Source organism: Thamnophis sirtalis, unplaced genomic scaffold (assembly GCF_051295495.1).
Source record: "Thamnophis sirtalis isolate CommonGarterSnake01/CBP01778 unplaced genomic scaffold, rThaSir2_p1.2 scaffold_2, whole genome shotgun sequence".
Taxonomy (NCBI): domain Eukaryota; kingdom Metazoa; phylum Chordata; class Lepidosauria; order Squamata; family Natricidae; genus Thamnophis; species Thamnophis sirtalis.
The window spans coordinates 76887335-76909634 of NW_028261382.1; the positions used below are offsets into that span (position 1 = coordinate 76887335).

General features: G+C 47.3%; 1 protein-coding gene across 1 annotated transcript in view; it reads left to right on the plus strand.

Moving 5' to 3' along the window:
* The window catches only part of PHYHIP (phytanoyl-CoA 2-hydroxylase interacting protein), a 75235-nt gene that overhangs the window by 26626 nt on the left and 26309 nt on the right, over positions 1-22300 (plus strand). The window lies entirely within an intron of this gene.

Consider the following 22300-nt stretch of genomic DNA (forward strand, 5'->3'; position numbering starts at 1 on the left):
CATTCAGCTGGAATGGAAAAGGCCTGCTCTGCCTTCATTTTTGTCAAAAAACAGGGGTACAATATTGAGTTTAAGTTTCCATTTCTTTAAAATCTCTGATCAGCACCAGAAGCTGCTCTGGGTCCATAAGACCATTATTTATTCCAGCACTAGCCGATAACCCAGCCTTGCCCATGTATTTATTTATAGGGGGGAAATGTCCAGACCAAACGTAATTTCTAATGTTGGATTTTCCTCCTTACCAGAGGGAGCCCCTTGTGGAGTACTGTGAAGCTGTTACCATGGCAGTACAGTAGAAGCCATTTTAAGGCACCACAGGCTGTATCTTAACAGAACACCCCCCGAGGGGTGTTAGGGGTGTCTTACCCCCACAGTATTTGTTTCCAGGGAGTAAATCATCTGTGTACCAAGTTTGATTGAAATTTCTCAAGGTGTTCCAGAGTTATGCTGGAAAACACACACACACACACATTCACACACACACACACACACACACAGAGTCAGTTCTGATTAGCAGTTGTCCAGGTTCTGTGATAGCCATAGAATCCAGCCTCATTCATCTGATATGAGCCATGGTGGCACAGTGGTTAGAGTGCAGTACTACTGACTGCTGGCTGCCAGCAGTTTGGCAGTTCAAATCTCACCAGGCTCAAGGTTGACTCAGCCTCCAATCCTTCCGAGGTGGGTAAAATGATGACCCAGATTGTTGATGGCAATATGCTGACTCTGTAAACCGCTTAGAGAGGGCTGTAAAAGCACTGTGAAGCGGTATATAAGTCTGAGTGCTGTTGCTGTCTAGCATGGTTTTCCTTGTTATGCAATATTTCTTCCAATACCTGAACTTCATATGAACATCCTACAAGTTCAGCCTGATCTTTAATTGACTGATCTGGTCCAGCCTCATACATTGGGCAACTAGATGTTTTAAGGAAGTCCATGTGACGACGTGACTTTGACGCCCCTGCTCTACTGGTTTTAAGCTCCAGGATGTCTCCCTCTTCCTTAAAAAAAAAAAGAAAATGAAATCTTCCCCTGCTCCTATGTTTGAAATAAATTCAGTCTAAATTAATGGAATAACAGAGTTTGGAGGGACTTTGGGGGTCCAGCTGCTTACTCAAGCAGGAGACCCTGTGCCATTTCAGACAAGTGGCTGTCCAGTCTCTTCTTGTAAACCTCCAGTGATGGAGCACCCAGAATTTCAGGAATGAAGCCATTCCACGGATTAATTGTTCTCACTGTCTCACCTTATTTTTGGGTTGGTTCTCTACTTGAGTAATTTCCACCTGTTGCTTCTTGTTCTGCCTTTAGTAGAATTCCACTCTCGTATCAGTAACGGCAGTGGTTTCAATAGGACAGGAGTCTTCACACTTGGCCACTTTAAGACTTATGGACTTCAAGTCCCAGAATTCCCTAGCCAGCATTGACATGATCTAGCAGGATTTTCCTTATTATGCAATATTTGTCCCAACACTTGAACTTCATATGAACATCCTACAAGTTCAGACTGATCTTTGATTGACTGATCATGTCCAGCATCAAACATTGGGCAACTAGATGATTAAGGAAGTCCATCAAGGCTAAGAGTTCTTCTCAGAATAGACTAGAACTAGGATGGCAAACCTATGGCACACATGCCACAAGTGGCACGCGGAGCTATTTGTCAGGGTTCTACGAGCAAACCAGAAGGCTCTGGAGGACTAAAAATGGCCCTACGGACAAACCGGAAGTGACTTCTGGCTTGCTCGTACAGTCGTTTTTTTCAGGGAAGCCTCCGAAAGGCCCCTGAAGGCTCCAGAGGGCTAAAACCGGCAGTACGAGCAAACCGGAAGTCAGTTCCTGAACTTCCGGTTTTCCTGTAGGGCTGTTTTCTGTGCTCCTGTGGATTCAGGGAAGCTCCTGAAGCCTCCAGAGGGCCTATGGGGGGGCAAGGAGGCTGTTTTTGCCCTCCTCAGGCCCCTATAAAGCCTCTGGAGCCTGGGGGGGGGCAAAAAAGCATGTAAAATGGGGAGGGGGTTGTGCTGGTCATGCGTGCATGTGCGCGGTGGTCGCAAGCCAAAAAAGGTTTGCCATCACTGGACGAGAATGAGCTGAAAGGGACCTTGAAGATTTTCTAGCCCAGCCCCCTGCTCAAGCAGGAGAACTATTTCAGATAAGTGACTAGAACCCTGATGGTGAATCTGTGGCATGCTAAGCACTCTCTATGGGCAGGCACACCATCACCAACTGGTCTTCTGATTTCCAGCTGGTCTTTGTGGGTGCTGGAGTGCTGGAAAATGGCCTGAAAATGCCCCCCAAAACAGGCATGCGTGAGCTGGCCAGCTGGTCTTTGGGTTTCCAGTGTTCCAGTGCCCACGAAGATCAGCTGGCCGATGCACATGTACATACTGGAAACCCAAAGACCAGCTGGCTGGTGCACATATGCACACTGGCCAGCTGGCCTTTGGGTTTTCTGATGCAAATATGCACACGCATGTACGCACTAAGAGCCGAGGTGGCGCAGTGGTTAAATGCAGCACTGCAGGCTACTTCAGCTGACTGCAGTTCTGCAGTTTGGCTGTTCAAATCTCACCGGCTCAGGGTTGACTCAGCCTTCCATCCTTCCGAGGTGGGTAAAATGAGGACCCGGATTGTTGTTGGGGGCAATATGTTGACTCTGTAAACCGCTTAGAGAGGGCTGAAAGCCCTATGAAGCGGTATATAAGTCTAACTGCTATTGCTATTGCTACTTTCCGGTTTGGGCACTCGGTGCCGAAAAGGTTCTCAATCACTGATCTAGACTCTTCTTAAAAACATCCAGTGATGGAGCGCCCATGATTTCTGAAGGCAAGCTGTTCCACTGGTTAATTGTCCTCACTTTTCGGAAGTGTCTCCTTAATTCCAGATTGCTTCTCTCTTTGATTAATAATGGTTGCAAACTAATCAAATAGAGGAGCAACCTGGAATTAAGGAGAAACTTCCTAACAGTCAGGACAATTAACCAGTGGAACAACCTCTTTAGCAGGGATTGTAATTGGGGTAAACTATGCATGAGTGTAAAGATTCTAATTATTATGACAGATCAGAATTGTCCTCTTAAGGCTTGCAAGACTCTGTTAATGTAGCTTTACAATAAATATAATTAGCTTATCTGGTTATGTTTCCTGTCTGGTCTACCCCGAAGGCTGAAATCAGTCTTGCAAGTTTGATTTCTATTACATTTTTCCCGCCATCTCCTATACAGGCCAAGGAACTAGGGAGGGTCCCTTTGGATTTCTTGCCCCACCCACTATCCTGCTGCAGGCTATGCTGTCTCTTATCTGTCAGTTCCCTAGGGAGCATCTCTTCACCCCATCTCCCAAGATCTTTCCCACATATAATTACAGCACAAAGAGGAAGAGTAGGAAAACAGTGGTTTCCACCCATCGCACTGGCTCATTGGGAAGATGTGCCGGGCAAGAACAAACAAGGTGTCAAACTGGGTCAGCGGAGGGTGTTCATACAAAGGCCCTCCCACCAGTGGTGGGATTCACTTACCTTCCCTACCGGTTCACAAATGTGAGCACATGCACGGAAGGTTGTGCATTATGTCGGGGAGGCTGGGCGGAGCCTCCTGCCGCCGCTGCTACCACTTCACCCGAACCGGAAAGAACCGCCTGAATACCACCTCTGCCTCCCACCAAAATTAACATGAAAGGCTCGTGGGAAGGGATGGGGAAGCAAGGAATTTACCAGTCGGCGATCACAGTCTGGAACCAACACCTGGTCCAACATTGTTGCCAAAGCTGAAGAATGGGTTGAAATCCAGACAGGGATTTTTTTGAGACGTTTCCTTCCAGTCAATTTCAACACAGGAGACTGGCTGTTTAAGGTGCTTTGTGAAAGAGCCCTTAATGCATAGATCCTCAAACTATGGCCCGCGGGCCGGATACGGCCCACCAATGCAAAGTATCTGCCCCGGAGAGTGGTGGGATTCAGCCTCATCTCCTTTGTCTCGCCCCTCACTGTGGGCCTTATCTTCCAGCCAGCATCCAATCCAGCTGAGCTTCTGGTGAGTTATTTCACCAGTTGTGCTGTACTTCTCATCCCTCCGCTGCTGCCGAAGATAAGGCCGAAGGGTGCGTGGGAGGGGAGATCTCGCCAGTGTAGACACCTGATCCAGGGCCGGAGGGAGGGGCTGCTGCTGGCTTGTCAAGTAGTGCTTTAAAAGTCTTTAAAAACGCTTTAAAAACAGCCTTTCAGGATGTTTTTCACAGCCATAGGATCCAGGGCCGGTGGGTGAGTAGGGGAGGGGCAAGTACAGCAAGGGCAAAGGCAAAATGGACTGCTAAATTGGCCATGCCCACCCAGTCACATGACCAGCTAGCCACGCCCACCCACCCAGTCTGCCCCCAACAGTCTGACGGACCGTGAATTGGCCCCGTTTAAAAAGTTTGAGGACCTCTGCCTTAATCAGTGTGCTGAATGACATCTTCACAAGTAACACGCCGGGGTGGGATCCTACGGGTTTAACAACCAGTTCATTGAGCGGGTGCAAGGTTGGAGACCCCTGCTTTAAAACACTGCTTCATTCTACTAAGGGCTCCTGAGCTCTTTGTTTCTAGAGAGCAAATAGGAGGTTTCTGTTGTTTACCTCGCTTTGGTAGCTTTTCACCTTTTAAGCCTGGCCTCCGGACTAATGAGATTACTTTGTTTATCATCTGTAGAGTATTCTGCGAGGAGGATTAACAGCTGTTGGCATGAAGGGTGCCTGGCCAGCCCAACAGGATTCCTGCGCCATTAGCAGCACTGCAACAGGCAGAAATTAGTTAGCGAAGCCAGCTAATCCGGCCATGAAAATTCAGTGGGTGAGAAATGCTGCCGTTAAAGGACTGTTAGGTTCCAAACTCCTCAGTTTGGTAGAACATAAAGATAAGGTTTCCCCGCACACGTATGTGTTAATTGTTCCTGACTCTAGGGGGTGGTGCTCATCTCTGTTTCAAAGCTGAAGAGCCAGCACTGCCCGAAGACGTCTCCGTGGTCATGTGGCTGGCATGATTAGACTCCAATGGTGCACGGAATGCTGTTACCTTCCCACCAAAGGTGGTTCCTATTTTTCTACTTGCATTTTTACGTGCTTTCGAACTGCTGGATTGGCAGAAGCTGGGACAAGTAACGGGAGCTCACTCCATTACAAGGCACTAAAGATTCGAACCTTTGAACTGCTGATCTTTGTGATCAATAAGCTCAGCACTGAGTGTCCCTTTTCCCAGAACATAGAAGTGGCTTTATAAAATTATTATTATTTGCAAAACCTGGAGGGGTATGGCTTGATTAGTCACATTATATAGCTCAACATACAGGCAGTCCCTCAACTTACAACAGTTCATTTGAAGTTATAATGGCACCAGGCATGGGTTCCAGCTGCTGCTTGTGCCAGTTCACTCAGGGATGTGCTATCTGCACTATGCAGCATGTGCAGTACTAAAAAAAACAAAAAAAACAAAAACCAGATGGTGGCACCGATGGCACGGCCAAGAGAACCGGTTCATGGGCGTGGCAGGCCGAATTACTACCTACTCGTCTGAACCAGTAGGAACACACCTCTGAATGGCGCTGAAAAAGTGACTTATGACAGTTTTTCACACTTATGACCGTTGAAGCATGCTCACATAATCAAAATTCAGGCATTTGGCAACTGGCTCATGTTTATGATGTTTGTGATATCCCAGGATCATGTGATCTCCCTTTGCGACTTTCTGACCAGCAAAGTGAATGGGAGAAGGCAGAATCACTTAACAACCATGTTACTAACTTAACAACTGCAGTGTTTCACTTAACAACTGTGGCCAGAAAAGCTGTAAAATGGGTCAAAACTCACTTAACAAGTGTCTTGCTTAGCAACAGAAATGTTGGGCTTGATTTTTGTCGTAAGTCAAGGACTGCATGGGTTGCATCTGAAAGATATTTTTGCCCATGGCTGCTTTGTGAACTTATCTGAATCCCAAGAGACAATATATATGCATGGAAAAAAACAACAATCTTCCACCATTCACAAATGCTGTGTTACATCCCCCTTAACTGGCTCTGCTGTACCCACCCATTTGGCAGGAATACCTCCTAAAATTTGCTGATTTGTCATGTTGCAATACAGAAATTTGGTTCGGTTCTGACCTAGGCTTCCCAAAAGCACGAAGCCGACTCCTCGTCCCGATAAAACCCCTTTTATTTAGGTTAAAGGGAATGCCTCTCCAGCAAAGTCCCAGGCAACAGTCTTTCAAAAGATTTCACCACTATAGGCCTTTATCAGGCTTGGAGAGCTGCCAGGCCGATATCTTCCAAACACCACGCTGTAGCAGCAATTACTTGACAAGCAGTCAGGAACAGATCTTCACCCTAATGGATTGAACTCATTGTCTCCTGCAAACTCCCCTCCCCTTTCACTCCTCTTTATTCCCTCTGGGAGGGGCCATTCACCGTCCACCTGTGCCTTTACTCCCGAGTCGACCCTTGTTCCTTAGCTGCTCCCTTCTCCTGGCAGCTCCTGGGAACAGGGTCCAGCTGTTCATCTGCCTCACTGATGTCTGACTCTGAAGGCAGCTGATAACTGCCAGATGGCCCTGGCCCCCTCTCTGCCTCTGACACAGGCCCTCATCAGAGCCTTCCCCAGACTCCAGGACTGGCCCCTGTTCCTCCCCAACTTCCTCACTGTCCGAATCTGCTGCCAGCTCCATTGGCCACTGGCAGGCCATAACAGGTTTATAGCAAACTGCTTATCAAAACGTTATCCAAGAATAGAACTCAAACTTACCCTTAAGGACAAAACTTGGATAGGATCCTATGATGAGTAGTCCTTGATTTATAACCATTCATTTAATGGCTGCTCAAAGTTACGGCAGCACTGAGAAAAAGTGGCTTACATCCAGTCCTCGCACTTAGGACATTGCAGAATCCCCATGGTCATGGGATCGAAATTCGGGTGCTTTGCAACCAAGCATGATTGGCAGGATCCCAAGGTCACGTGATCACCATTTTGTGACCTTCCTAACTGGCCTTTGACAAGGGAAGTTCCACAGTAAGATTCAAATTCTACATCTCTTCATCTTCTTGCTGATATTAGATATGTGTTAATTCGTGTTTGGATAATCGTCCGTGTCTGATTTTGGTCTTTTTGCTTCTGTGGCCTTAACTGTTGATTTGGGAGACTTTGCTTTTCCAGTCCTGTTACTCCTTTAAGATTGGCCAGACTTGGAAACCAAAGTTGTGGATACTAAAATTAATTTTATTTTGTTGGAAGAAATGTCCATCTGGGTTCAAGCCCAAGTGGGAAGAAAGACACTGGAAACCATGGAGACTGCTTGGAAAGATGGTTTTAACGATGGACAGGACCACATAGCTTGAGGGCTTTGAACTTGAGCTTTTATTCTGATTGGTTGTCAGACTCCCATGGGGCCATCTGTAGGCTGTCCTGACTCATAGGCTTGGTTGACACTTGCTGGGTGATGATATAATGAAAGTGCTTTGGGTTTCCTATTATGGCTCTGCCTGAAGGAGGTAGATCTTTGTTATGTAGAATAGTCTGACCCAGGCCTTAATGGCCCACTGAGAAATGTGGGGGGGGGGCAGTGGTGGGATTCAACATTTTTTACTACCAGTTCTGTGGGTGTGGCTTGGTGGGTATGGCAAGGGAAAGATACTGTAAAATCTTCATTCCCTCCCCACTCCAGGGGAAAGTTACTGCAAAATCCCCATTTCCTCCCAATCAGCTGAGAATCGGGAAGCAGAGAATAGATAGGGGGGTGGCCAGCCAGAGGTAGTATTTACCAGTTCTCCAAACTACTCAAAATTTCCACTACTGGTTTTCCAGAACTGATCAGAAACTGCTGAATACCAGCTCTGGTTGAGGTGGGGGGTGAGTTTCTGCCTCCCTTTTAGGGGAAATATTCTGCCCTTTTAATATTTCCTAAAATATTTCATTCTTCTAGGAGAGGGGTGGGTGCTAACTTCCTAGATAGTAAGGAAAAGAATTTTGCAAGTTTGAAAGCGCCTCCCCTCTACCTTCCTTTATCTACAGGAGAACTGGAGAGGGTTAAGTCTGCAACGCTTTCCCAAATTACATTTCTGCTCTTGGGATTAGATTTCCCTTATCTGACCATGGCCTTGCTTGTAGCTCTTCCCCCTGTTGCTCAAGATCAGGGGTCGGCCATCCTGCAGCTCTGGAGTTGCATGTGGCTCTTTCATCCCTCTGCTGTGGCTCCCTGTCGCTCAGAATATGTGTCACAACCACCAATGTGCGACACTCGTCAGCATGCGATTTATTGAGCTTTTCAAACCCCAGTAGGCCAACCATGGATAAATTCAATAAAAGAAAAGTTGCAAAAGAAAACAGAACGTTTAATTTAACTACATATGCTGGTTTGTGGCCACTCAGGAAATAAGTCAAGGAAGGGTTTTGTGGCTCCCGGTGTTTTCTTTTCTGTGGGAAACGGGTCCAAATGGCTCTTTGAGTGTTTAAGGTTGCCGACCCCTGCTCAAGATTATTCTTACAGGAATCTCTTACAAGAGTCACACATCTCTTTTAATAATTCTTAAAAGATTATTCTCCTGGGAATTCTCTGCCTCTATTCCATCTCCGCCATTTTTAAAAAAAATAGCAATAGCAATAGCAGTTAGATTTATATACCGCTTCATAGGGCTTTCAGCCCTCTCTAAGCGGTTTACAGAGTCAGCATATTGCCCCCAACAACAATCCGGGTCCTCATTTTACCCACCTCGGAAAGATGGAAGGCTGAGTCAACCCTGAGCCGGTGAGATTTGAACAGCCGAACTGCAGAACTGCAGTCAGCTGAAGTAGCCTGCAGTGCTGCATTTAACCACTGCGCCACCTCGGCTAAAGAAGAACAACCAACCGAACAAATCCCAAGTATGTCTGTGGGAAAGAGTTGCAAATGACATTATTTAAGAAGCAATACTGTCTGCATTTTCCTGCTTGCTTGGCAGTTGTGGCAGTCAATGTGTGACAGCATCAACTCTCCAAAGGTTAAAAGCTAGCTCTTTTTTGCTCCTTTTCCCCACCCCGAAAACAGCCTTACTAAGACTCCATTTCATTTGGCAAGGCTGGAAATGTGGGTGGACACGCAAACACAGCTCCATCCATACATGTTGCTAATCAAGTTCCACCCTTGGCAAGTGATTAAAATAAATCATAAAGCAATCCATTTGTAAGCACATAGAAGACAATTGGATAATTACAAGCAGCCAACAGAGATTACTTCAGGCAAATCACGCTCAACTCGATTTCCTTCTTTGAGAAGGCAGCTGGTTTGGTTGGTAATTAAACTGCAGGAGTTGCCTCTCTCTCTTTTTTGTTATAAAATCGTCAAAAGGCAGGGATTAAAAATAGAATATAAGCAATCAGGCTGTGTGGAATTACAGGTGTTTAGAACCATAAGGCCCTGTACAAGAAGCAAGGTAACAACAAAACTTTGAGAGGCTACGTAAAAACACAGATTCTACCAAAGACCTGGAAGTAGACTTCATCTTGAGAGCAAAAAATTAGAGGTCAAACTGTAAGTGTGCAGAGAGGAAATAATTCCAGAATTTAAATGCCTCTATGAAGAATAAACGTTAAAGATTTCCACTGTCTAGTTGTCTCTGATTCTAGGGCACCGGGCACTTCTCAGTTTCTTAGCCAAGGGAGCCAGCATTGTCCAAAGATATTTCTGTGATCATGTGGCCAACATCAGAGGTGGTATTCAGCAGGTTCTGACCAGTTCTGGAGAACTGGTAGTGGAAATTTTGAGTAGTTCGGAGAACCGATAAATACCACCTCTGCCTGGCCTCACCTCCATCTATTCTCTGTCTCCCAAGTCCCAACTGATCAGAAGGGAATGGGCATTTTACAGTTTCCTTCCCCTGGAGTGGGGAGGGAATGGAGATTTTGCAGAACCTTCCCCTGGACTGGGGAGGGAATGGAGATTTTGCAGTATCCTTCCCCTGCCACAACCATCAAGCCATGCTGACTAAACCACGCCCACTCACCAAGCCACACCCACAGAACCAGTAGTAAAAAAATTGAATCCCACCACTGGCCAACCTGACTATATGCCGAAGCATGGAACGCTAATATCTTCCCACTGAAGTGGTACCTATTTATCTACTTGCATTTGCATGCTTTAAAACTCCTAGGTGGGCAGGAGCTGGGTCAAGTAGTGGGAGCTCACCCTGTTGCACGGAGCTCGGGACTCAAACATAGGTCATCAGCTCTCCAACTGACCAGGTTTGTGTCTTTAATCACTGAACCATTGCACCCCTGTATGAAGAATACCCCTCCTTTAAATTGCTACTTTCTCAAACCCATTCTTGCCTGGGGAAAAGAGATAGGGGCTAGAACAGTTAGCTTTAAAATTAGACAGTGGGAAATGATACAGAGGGGAGAAAAAGTTAGATTGCATAGTCAGAATATAGACCTAGAAGTAGATGGAGTAAAAGATTTAAGAGAAGAATATGGGAGGCAAAAAAAAAAAAGATTAAAAGTTCTGATACGGGCAAGAGATGTTGGATAAAGTGGGGGGTGGGGAGAGAGAGTAAAAGATCTTCCATGAATATATCTCAATAAAACATGTGTATTAATATAGAATTATATAGGCTGGATAAATTATTTCGTATGTAGTGTGATAGACATTAGGATAATGGTATCAAACCCATCCTTGCCAAAAAGACCTCCTTACCAAGTTCTTGCCAAAAACAATAAAGATTAACATATAATAGCTTGTCTTGCACAAATGGTTACTAAATATTTAATCTGACTAACAGGTATAAATCATTGCAACAACCAAGTATGCAATGAGGTGAAGAGCAGAATGAACAACAGCAACAACAAAAAAGACTTCTATGCATGAAATAATCATTTGGCTAGTCCTTTTTTCATTTTGTTTTTGACTGAAAACACTGTTTAAGTCAACCCAAACTTAGATATTTCACCCTCAAGCCTTCAAATATCAAAACAAACATATTGATGTAGGCATGGCACTCTGGCAGCCTATGTGCGCCCTATAGTATGTTCTTGGCAGGCATTAATCATATGACTAAATCATTAATAATGCAATAAATACATTTTGCTCTGATGGCAACTTCCAAGTTGGCTTGAACAGTTCTGGTATTCACAATAACATCAAATGATCCCTGTCCAACCTCAGCTAGAGCAGTTTTCTAAGCCAAGTTGAAGACCATTCTTGGCTTCAGAGGCCCCATGTATCTGTGATGGATCTAGAAACATTTCCTTCTCCCACCATCTATCTATCCAACTACTTCTAGAAACTTTTGAGAACTAATAACCTTCCTGCTTGTTTAGAATAGCATAGCGTAGGGTAGGGTAGGGTAGGGTAGGGTAGGATAGGATAGAATAGAATAGAATAGAATTCTTTATTGGCCAAGTGTGATAGGACACACAAGGAATTTGCCTTTGATGCTCTCAGTGTACATAAGGAGAATAAAATACATTCATCAAGAATAAAAAGATACAACACTTAGTGACAGTCAAGGTTACTAATAAGCTATCAAATCATACTAGTAAACAATAAAAACAATATAAATTGAAAGATACAAGCAACATGATTATAGTCATAAATGGGGAGAGATAGATACCAGGAAGGAAGAGAAGAACAATAGTAATATATTCTTAGTAAATTATTGACAGTGTTGTAGGAATTAGTTGTTAAGCAGAGTGATGGCATTCAAGAAAAAACTGTCCTTGTGTCTAGTTGTTCTGGTGTGGAGTACGCAATAGCTTCATTTTGAGGGTAGAAGTTGAAACAATTGATGTCCAGGATGCGAGGGGTCAGTAGATATCTTTACAGCCCTCTTTTTGACTCGTGCAGTGTACAGGTCCTCAATGGAAGGCAGGTTGGTAGCCATTGTTTTTTCTGCAGTTCTAATTATCATCTGAAGTCCGTGTCTGTCTTGTTGGGTTGCAGAGCCAAACCAGACAGTTATGGAGGTGCAGATGACAGACTCAATCATTCCTCTGTAGAACAGAATCAATAGCTCTTTGGGCAGTTTGAGTTTTCTGAGTTGGCGCAGAAAGAACATTCTTTGTTGTGCTTTTTTTGATGTCATTTTTGATGTTAGGTGTCCATTTTAAGTCTTGAGATATGATAGAACCTAGAAACTTGAAGGTCTCTGCTGTTGATATTGTATTGTCTAGTATTGTAAGAGGGTTCTTCTAAAATCCACCACCATTTCTACAGTTTTGAGGATATTTAGTATCCTAGCAACAGCCTGGAGTAGCAACCACCACAGGGGTTCCTATCAATAGTGTTTTCATTTTATATTTTGTCCATATTATCTTGAGATTCAGAGCTAGGGTCTGACGGAGTAGCTCCTTTGAATACAGATAGTAGAGACACATGGAGTGAAAAGATGATTGGCTGAAGGTGAATTCTGGGGGGCCACAGGTCTTAGAGTTGCCAAGGTTGGACACCCCTGCTGTAGCACATAAAGAAGAGGAGGAACTTTGACAAATCATTGTTACCATCCTGATTTAACAGATTAACAGAGTTGGAAGGGATCTTGTGGGTCATCTAGTCCAATATCCCACTCAAGCAGGAGACCCTACACCATTTCTGAAAGATGACAATCCAGTCTCTTCTTGAAAGCTTGCAAGTGATGAAACTCCTACAACTTCTGAAGAGAACTTCTGTTCCATTGTTTGATTGTTATGTCAGAAAATTTCTCCTTATTTCTAGGTTGAATTTCTCCTTGATCAGTTTCCATTCATTATTCCTTGTCTGGTCTTCAGGTGCTTTGGAAAATAGCTTGACCCCTTCTTCTCTGTGGCAGCCCCTCGAATATTGGAAGACTGCTATCATGTCTCTCCTGATCCTTCTCTTCACTAGACTAGCTATGCCCAGTTCCTATAACCATTCTTCATATGTTTTAATCTCCAGTCCTCTCATCATCTAGGTTGCTCTTCTCTGCACATTTTCTAGAGTCTCAACATCTTTATAGAGTGGAATTAGTACCTCACTTTCTTCACCCTTAGATGCCTGTCATCTAAGTTTAGCAAATTCAAACTATCGACAGTTACTGTATGTTTTAGTATGGTTAGTTACTGCCAACCAGTTTTTCAGTGTTAATTATCTTCTTGCCATCAGTATCTTTTTGCCATCAGTATTGTAAGTCAAATTATTATAAGATGATGTCTTATATCATGCAAAGCTTTGGTGGGTATTAGATCTTCATGTTGGATCTGGACACATAGAAGGTACAAACACATCACTTTCACTCACTTCCATATATCTTTGCGGCAGGCATTACCATCTTCCAAATTAACGCCTTGCTTCTATTGTTTCACTCCCGTGCAATATGCATCAGTGAGATTTATTCCACCCAATCGTATAAATGTTATCTGCATGCCGACTGCAGTTTTGATAGGTACAACATTGTGGTTAGTTGTGAAGTCGTGTCCGACCCATTTGAACCCATGGACAATGTTCCTCCAGGCCTTCCTGTCCTCTACCATCCCCCGATGTCCATTTAAGCTCACACCGACTGCTTCAGTGACTCCATCCAGCCACCTCATTCTCTGTCATCCCCTTCTTCTTTTGCCCTCCATCGTTCCCAGCATTAGGCTCTTCTTCAGTGTATCCTTTCTTCTCATTAGGTGTTCAAAGTATTTGAGTTTCCTCTTCAGGATCTGGCCTTCTAAAGAGCAGTCAGGGTTGATCTCCTCTACGACTGACCGGTTTGATCGCCTTACATTCCAAGGGACTCACAGGAGTCTTCTCCAGCACCAGAGTTCAAAGACCTTAATTCTTTGGTGCTCAGCCTTTCATATGGTCCAACTTCCACAGCCATCCATTGCAACTGGGAAAACCATAGCCTTGACTAGACACACTTTTGTTGGCAGGGTAATGTCTCTGCTTTTTAGTCTGCTGTCTAGATTTAACCAAAGTTGTGGCCTCTGGCAAAATGATATTATTGTTGGTGTTTTTGCACAACGATAGCCGTCAAATTGCTATCTACGTGATAGAAATAGAGTTCCCATGTTTCATTCCTAAGAATGTTACACAAACCGGCTAATTCAGCCTTCACAGAAAACTAGATAGGATTCTGTAGCTTACTTCGCATGTTTTACATCCTTTGCTGCAAACCATCGCTTGATTATTTTGCCTAGACTTCCAACTGAAAATATTCCTCTTCCTGTAAAGCCTCTGTTTGCTGTCCATTGTTCTCAAAACATCTGCTCTGTTTGTGTGTGTGTGTGGGGGGGGCACCTGTTCTTCAGGTGGCTCTCAGAATGCATTGATTCAGCCCAGGAACAAACAAATAGCAGTTATGGACTGATATCATTGCAAAGCTGCCTTGGTGGATTACATTTGAATGTCTTCAGAAGCATTCTCCCAGAGAAACATAAGAAAGAGGATACTTATTTTATTATATATGTAACTAGAGAATTGCACTTGCTCAAAATTGGAAATTAAATAAGTTACCAACAGATGAAGAGGTAATAAAATGACCGTTGTCTTACCTGAACGGTCCTTCTATGGGTGCTGCGAAGGGAATCCAATCATGGGTTAACTTAGCCTTCTAGCCTTGAGACTGAGTATGCAAATATCAAAGTTACGCCTCCTCTGACTGGACTTCCGTTTCCTCCCCAGTTCTTATTACGAAGTCCACCGAAGAAGCATTATGTCAATCCTCAAACAAGCCGCAAGTCATCCGGCACTACGGAGTCAAGTCCAGTCAGTAACAAGTCAGAGAGTCACAGTCAAATGGAGCCCTGACCAGCCGAAGCTGCGGGCGGGTTTGGATTCCCTTCGCAGCACCCATAGAAGGACCGTTCAGGTAAGACAACGGTCATTCTCCTGTGTGCTGCTCCGGGAATCCAATCATGGGATATATCAAAGCAATGAACTCCCAGGGCGGGAGCTAGGCTGGTCAGGCTCCTCCGCAGACGGAAGGACCCTTTGCAACACTCTCCGCCCAAAGGACGCCTCGGCCGAGGCGAAGACATCAATCTTGTAGTGGCGAATAAAAGGCGAGGGGGATGCCCAAGTGGCCGCCCTGCAAATCTCTTCCACAGACGCTTGCGTCGCCCAGGCCGCTGTGGTGGCCGCACTCCTGGTGGAATGAGGAGTGATTCGCCTTGGAACCGGTCTGGAGTGGGTGTCATACGCCAACGCAATGCAAGCTTTCAACCATCGGCCGATGGTGTGGGAGGACACCTTCTGTCCCATTGAAGATGGCTGGAAGGAGACGAACAGGGCCTCCGATCTTCGGAACGACGCCGTGCGCTTCACATAGCGACGAAGAGCCCTGCGCACATCCAGATGGTGCCACTGACGTTCCCGCGGATGAGACGGGTGAGGACAAAAGTCCGGCAGGACAAGTTCTTGAGTTCTGTGAAACAACGAGTTTATCTTTGGAAGAAAGGTCGGATCCAAACGAAGCACTACCTTGTTCGGGTGGAAGATGCAAAGATCTGCACGAACCGAAAGGGCTGCTAGCTCCGACACCCTCCTGGCCGATGTTATGGCCACCAGGAAAGCCGTCTTGAGTGTCAGCAAGCGGAGGCTGATGGAATGTAGAGGCTCAAAGGGGGCAGCTGTAAGGGCCCTGAGAACCAAGGTCAAATCCCACGTGGGATAACGATGTACCGTCGGCGGTCGTAAGTTGGAAGCACCCTTAAGGAAGGTTCGAACTCGCAAGTGCTGGGATAAGGAGCGGCCTTGGCCACCCCCGACCACCGTTGACAAGGCTGTGACCTGCCGGCGAAGTGTGTTTGGTGCCAACCCCTTGTTGAGGCCGGACTGCAAGAAATCCAGAACCTGGGGCACCGAGGCCTTGATGGGATCGACCCCGGTGCGTCGGCACCAGCGGCAGAAGGCCTGCCAGGTAGCTTCGTAAATACGGGTAGTCGACGGGCGACGGGCCGCTTGAATTGTAGAGATGACTTCGTCTGAATAGTGGAGGGCCGCTAGCATCTCCCGCTCACGTGCCACACGGCTAACTGCAACAGCTGAGGGTCCGGGTGCCGGAGAGCCCCTTGGTGGAGCTGAATCTTGTCGTCCGGGATCCTCCAAGGACGCGAAACGGACAGATGGACGAGGTCTGCGTACCAGGGACGTCTGGGCCACATTGGAGCGACCAGCAGCACTTCCGCCTGTTCTGTCAAGATCTTCTGAATGACCGACGGAAGGATCGGGAGAGGAGGAAAGGCATAGAGAAGGCCGGCCGGCCAACGGCTGCGTAGAGCGTCTACCCCCTCCGCCCCCGGAGCCTGGTATCGGGAGTAAAACCGGGGAAGTTGTGCGTTGTGCGGGTGAGCGAACAGATCCACCTCGGGCAGGCCGAAGCGGCGAGAGAGCTCCTGGAAGAGAATGGGGTGGAGCTGCCACTCCCCCTGATCCACAGTCGCTCTGCTCAGCCAGTCCGCCTGAGTGTTGGCTTCGCCCGAGATGTGCTCCGCCCGAATCGATGAGAGCCTGGGCTCCGCCCAATGGAACAACCTTTCCGCTTCCAGCATCAGAGCTCTGGACTGCGTTCCCCCTTGGCGGTTGATGTGAGCCTTGGAGGCCACATTGTCGGTCAGGATTAACACATGGTGATGAGATACAATGTCCCGAAATTCCAGGAGAGCCAGACGGATGGCCCGCAACTCCAGCCAGTTTATGCTGTTCGCCAGCTCCTGATCCGACCATCGACCTTGGGCCACCTTGTCCAGGGCATGGGCCCCCCATCCGAATAAGCTGGCGTCCGTTGTAACTTGAACTCGGTCCGGCTCCTTGAATGGACATCCCCTGAGGAGCCTGGACGACATCCACCAATGCAGGGACCGCCTGGCCTTGCCCGGGAGCTGCACCTTGATGTGGGAATGACTGGTATGCGCTCTTTGGAAGGGCAGCAGGAACCACTGGAGAGGACGCGCATGGAACCTGGCCCAGGGCACCACGCTGATGCAGGAGATCATCTTCCCTAGCAGTTTGGAAAGCGACAGCAGCGGTACTCGCCGATGGGATAGCGCATGATGCGCTAGGCGGTATATGCTCTGCCTCCTTTCCGGGGACAGGAAAACCTCGCACGACATCGAGTTGATGGTGGTTCCCAGATGAAGGAGGGACGTGGTTGGGCGCAGGTGGCTCTTGGGCAGATTGAGGACAAAGCCATGGTCCCGCAATGCGTCCATCGTGACCTGTAGGTCTCGGAGGGCCTGATCTCGAGAGGACGACAGCACCAACACGTCGTCCAAATAACAATTGATGCGTATTGGAATTGAGCGAAGGGAGGCTGCCAATACTGCCAGAAGCTTGGTGAACGTGCGCGGGGCCGAGGAAAGGCCGAATGGCAAGGCCCGGTATTGATAATGACGGCCGTTGAAGTGAAACCGCAGGAACTTCCGATGTGCCGGATGAATGGGCACATGGAGGTACGCTTCTTTGATGTCTATGGAAGTCATCATGTCGCCTTGGCGGATGGAAGCCAATATGCTCTTCAGAGAGTGCATTTTGAATTTTTGGTATTTGATATACTGATTGAGCTGTTTCAAATCTAGGATTGCCCTCCATCCCCCGGAGTTCTTTGGTACTAGGAACAAGATGGAATAAAACCCTAGGCCTCCCTGCCCTTTGGGAACTTGTTCTATGGCCCTGATGGTGAGAAGATGAGATATCTCGGTGTCCATAAGGCGCCGCTTTGACGGGCACCTGGGCACAGGGCACCTGATGAACCTCCTCGGGGGGATGGATAGAAATTCTAGCGTGAGACCCAAACTCACTACTTGAAGGGCCCAGGCGTCTGACGTGAGCTCCGCCCACCGGTGGGCGAAGGCCAAGAGACGTCCTCCTATGGGCCCTACCTCCTGCGAGTCAGCGGTATCTGCGAAAGGATCGGTTGCCCGCTCCTCGGAATGACCGTCTACTCTGCGCCTGACTCTGCTGGCGCCCCCTGTCTCTGGCCCCGGCTCGGTCCTGGCCACGGTCCTGTGCCTGGGAGAACCCCCTGGTATAGTTGGGGACATAGGGGGCAGAGGTAAACCCCGAGTCCCCAGACCGAAAGGGCTGCCGTCTACCATAAGGCTGTGGCCTTCTGGCCACACGGGCACTTGTGGAGGGAAGCACCCTACGTCTGTCCCGAGTCTCAATGAGAATTGGATCCAGCACTGAACCAAACAAGGCCCCGCCCTTAAAGGGCGTGGATGCTAGACGCCACTTGGATTTGATATCAGCTTGCCAGTGGCGGAGCCAGAGCAAACGGCGAGAAGCCACATTGGAAGCCACGGCTCGGGAAGCAAACTTTGCCGCGCTAAGGGTGGCATCAGCAGAAAACTCTAGGGCCGCTATCAGTTTGGTGACATCCTGATGGAGGCGCAGTTCCTCCGGATCCAGCCTTTCCTGTAGCTGTCTCAGCCAAACTAAAGAAGTCCTATTAAAGAAGGAAGCTGCAGTGGCTGATCGCAAGGCCCACGCTGCTGCCTGATGAGTCTTGCGAAGGACCGATTCGGCCTTGCGGTCCTCGGCCTTCAATCCTTCCGAAATTTCAGAAGGAATTAACGCCGGTGAAGCAAGAGCAGCTATGGGAGCATCCACTGTGGGAAACTGCAGGAGGGCCTCCAACTCTGGGGAAGATGTGAAAAGCTTCCTATCACCAGACCCAGGGGGCTTAACCGCGGTCGGCTCATCCCACTGCTTTTGGATCAAATCAAGAAAAAGCTTGGGAGATGGGATAAAATCCTGCAGAGCCACCTGCTCAGCAAAGAGCCGCTCGGTGGCATCCAGGCCCACAGCAGCACTTTCTGCAGAAATTGCCTCCCCCATGTGGGTGGTAGTCTTGGCCTTATATAGCAGGGATTTGAAAAGAGTGTGCCTGAAAAGCCCAGGGGGCGGAGGCTGGTCCACAGGAAGGCCCTCGTCACCAGAGAGTTCCCTATCCTGGATTTCACCTTCCTCCACTAAAGGAGACTGTGCGCTAAACACAGAGTGTAAAGGGGAAGGAGGATCAGTTTGCAGAATGGAAGAATCCCCTTGTACTGCTTGGGGAGCCAGGCCTGAGTAGGCCAGAGTAGGCCTGGAGACCTGGGATCTACGTGCTAATTCCGCATCCACCCCTCTGGAAATAGCCTCTGAGATCATGCTGTAGAATTCAGCAGAAAGGCCCAAATCCTGGCCCTCCAGAGGCCTGAGGCCTGCAGCTGTGGGGGTGAACGTGGCAGAGGGCCCAGCGCGTGGAGGTGAACGAAGAGAAGCCCCACTAGCCTCCGAAATAATTGGGGGAGAACGAGGCCCGAAAGCCCCTACCTCAGGAATAGGGCCCTGGGGAAGCTGAATATCAGGAGACCAACCCTGCTCAACAACCCTCACCGGAGACACAGGCTGCTGAACCAAAACCGGAGGGGAAAAAATGGGAGCCCCAGATGCCTTGGGGGGAACTTTGGCCTTGTCCTTGCGCTTGTGCGACTTATCCCGAACAGTAGATGAGGCTCGAGGCCTACTAGTAGAGGCCCTGGTCGCGGCCCTGTTGGGCCCAGGGCTGGCCCCTCCCTCGCCAGGGGAGCGGGGCTCAGAAACTGGCCGGACAGTACCTTGCAATTGATCAGCCATGATATGAATTTGAAAGAGCTCAATCAGCGAGACAAAGGAATGCAATTGAAAGCACTTCGCCAAGAACGCCACGTGGAAGCAGAGACCAAGAGAAGCGACCTCCTCCCTGAGTCAGCAAACTCGAGTGAGGGAAAAGGGAGGGGCGGAAGCAGTGCGCAGACTCAAGCGCGCGAACAAAATCTGCCTTCTCATCCCAGGCGTTAGAGCGCATGCGTGAAAAGCGCTTCCAAATAAGGTCACCGGCTTCAAAGGCGCGAAATTCAAAGGAACCGCAGGGGAAATTCCCAAACAGCCGATCCGTGTAATCCTCCGGCAGCCGCTCCAGCGAGGGCACAAAGGAGGGAGGCGGGGAGGGGGGGAGACCCGCTCCGACAAGCCAAAGCCTTGGATCTGACCGCGCCCGCGGGCGGGTGCTATCCGGCAGGGGTGGCAGCGCTGGGAGACTCAGCTTCCTTGCGCGCTGATGATAAGGGAGGGCAGGCGGAGAACGCCCCACTCCAGCTGCAGCGATCCGATATCGCTTTAAGGGAAATAGCGAGGGAGGAATCTGCTGACAGCAATCTGCCGCTTTACCTCCAATCCAGTAAGAAATCCACAGTGAAAAACCAAGTAATTTCATCCTTAACCCTGAAATATTAGCAATTAATCAAGAGAGCGTTGAAAATAAGTCTCGTAGGCTTGACTGAGTAATAAGGACTGGGGAGGAAACGGAAGTCCAGTCAGAGGAGGCGTAACTTTGATATTTGCATACTCAGTCTCAAGGCTAGAAGGCTAAGTTAACCCATGATTGGATTCCCGGAGCAGCACACAGGAGAAAAAACTAGATTGTGCAGAGATGAATAGATTGACACTGAAAATAAAAGATAAAGAGGAATAGGTGTACTTCAAGTCATGGGGACAATTTTATAATTGGCGAGAGAAAGGAAGCTAGAAAAGAAAGTATGGAGAAGATACAGAATCCAGACGATGCAAATGAGAAAGGGAGGGGGGAAGAGGGGGAAAACAGAAAAGAAAATACTAAATATAGAAGTATATATTCAAAAGCAAGATATAAAGGGGGAAAATAACATAGGATAGATTAGCGAAGGTAAGGGAATAAGAAATGATACTAAACTATACTTGGGTTTGTGGACATACCATCCCAAGAAAACATAAACTGAGATTTGAAAGAGTCACCTATAACAACAGAAAAAGAAAGGGAGAGAGGAGGGGAGAATGAGAGGAAGAGGAGGGAAGGAAGAAAGAGGTAAGGAGAGGAGGATGGAAGGGAGAGGAAGAGAAAGAGAGTGTAGGAAGGGGAAGCGTAGAAGTAGGGGAGTGGTAAGGGAAGAAGGAAGGCGAAGGAGAGGAGGAAGGAAGGAAGTGGAGAAGGGAGGGAGGGAGAAAAGAAAGGGAAAATAAGGTGGGGTTATAACAGGCGGAAGGGATTGTAAATAAAGCAACCCAAACTGTATATTATAACCTATTAAATGGAACAACAAATGTGTAAGAATGACAAATGTAAAGAATAATAATAATTATGTGAATGTATGTAATAGAATAAGAAATAAAAAAAAACTTTGAGGGGAAAAAAGAAGAAGCAGTGGTTAAACTCCATGGATGCAGGATTACAGGCAGTTGTCTTTTCATATGTCTCCTACCTCCCCATTACTTAAACTTACAAGAACTGAATGCGCTGAGTTACTGTCTTTTTGAATTTAACTTCTTAACTGAATTGGGATTATCTTTCACATTCAACCCAAGAAAGTCTGCAGGTTCACCAGCCCCTATGAATTTTCCAGAAGAGAAAAACACTAATGTTGGAGAAAGGGTGCCCCATATGGTTATTCACCTCTGCACTATTCCCAAGATGCAGTGCAAATATGCATTGGGAATTATTATTTTTTATACAGTTTCCCATTTTCCTCTAGCCATTAACTCTTCTATGCAATAACTTTCAATGGAAAGCATTTAACCCCAAAAGAAAACAGATTGGGAAGGAGGAAGGAGAGAAGTATAAGAAGGAATAAGTTCCTTTCTTTATTTTAGTGGAGACATGAGTCAAGACCACCGCATGCAGACTTCCCCCCTCCCCATCCTTTTGATTTCAGAGTCTCCCCAAGAATGAGAAAAAGAAAAAAAAATGGTGCCAGGAATACTGTTTTCTTCACATAAATATGTGTGAACTTTCAGCATCCACTTGTCAAAAAGGATGTGTCAACTCTGCACCAAACCTGGCTGAAGCCAACTTCATAGTTGTGCCACACACTATGGGGAGAGGATGAGGGGGGAAAAGCTAGAACGTCTTGTAGACAAAATAAAGAGCTCTTCCATGGGAACCAAGGTTAACCTAACAGGTGACAGTTGGAGGAGCAGCAGAAGTGATCGAGGGAGCCCACCACCTGCTTTGATTGGACAATGTGACCTATCTGACACCTGGGGAGGGAAACCTTTGCTCTTTTAATTACATGGTAACTGCAGGAAATTTTTAGGTTTTCACTAGCTGTACCAATACAATGCATCCAATAAACATGTTCTTTGAGGAACGTTCTTTGCCCTGGGAGTTCTAATTTCTTTGAATACGTTACTCGGAATGCTGACAGGATGGTTTAGGCCTCGCATGTATTAATCCTCCAAAATCAACTTGATCCAGCATTGGTTGTTTTTTTCTGATCGCTTCCCCGCCTTGTCCTGGTTGTGTGATAAACTGCGCCTACCAAGGAGAGGAGATCAGATGGACCACAGTGAGGCAGGCATTTTCCCAGGAC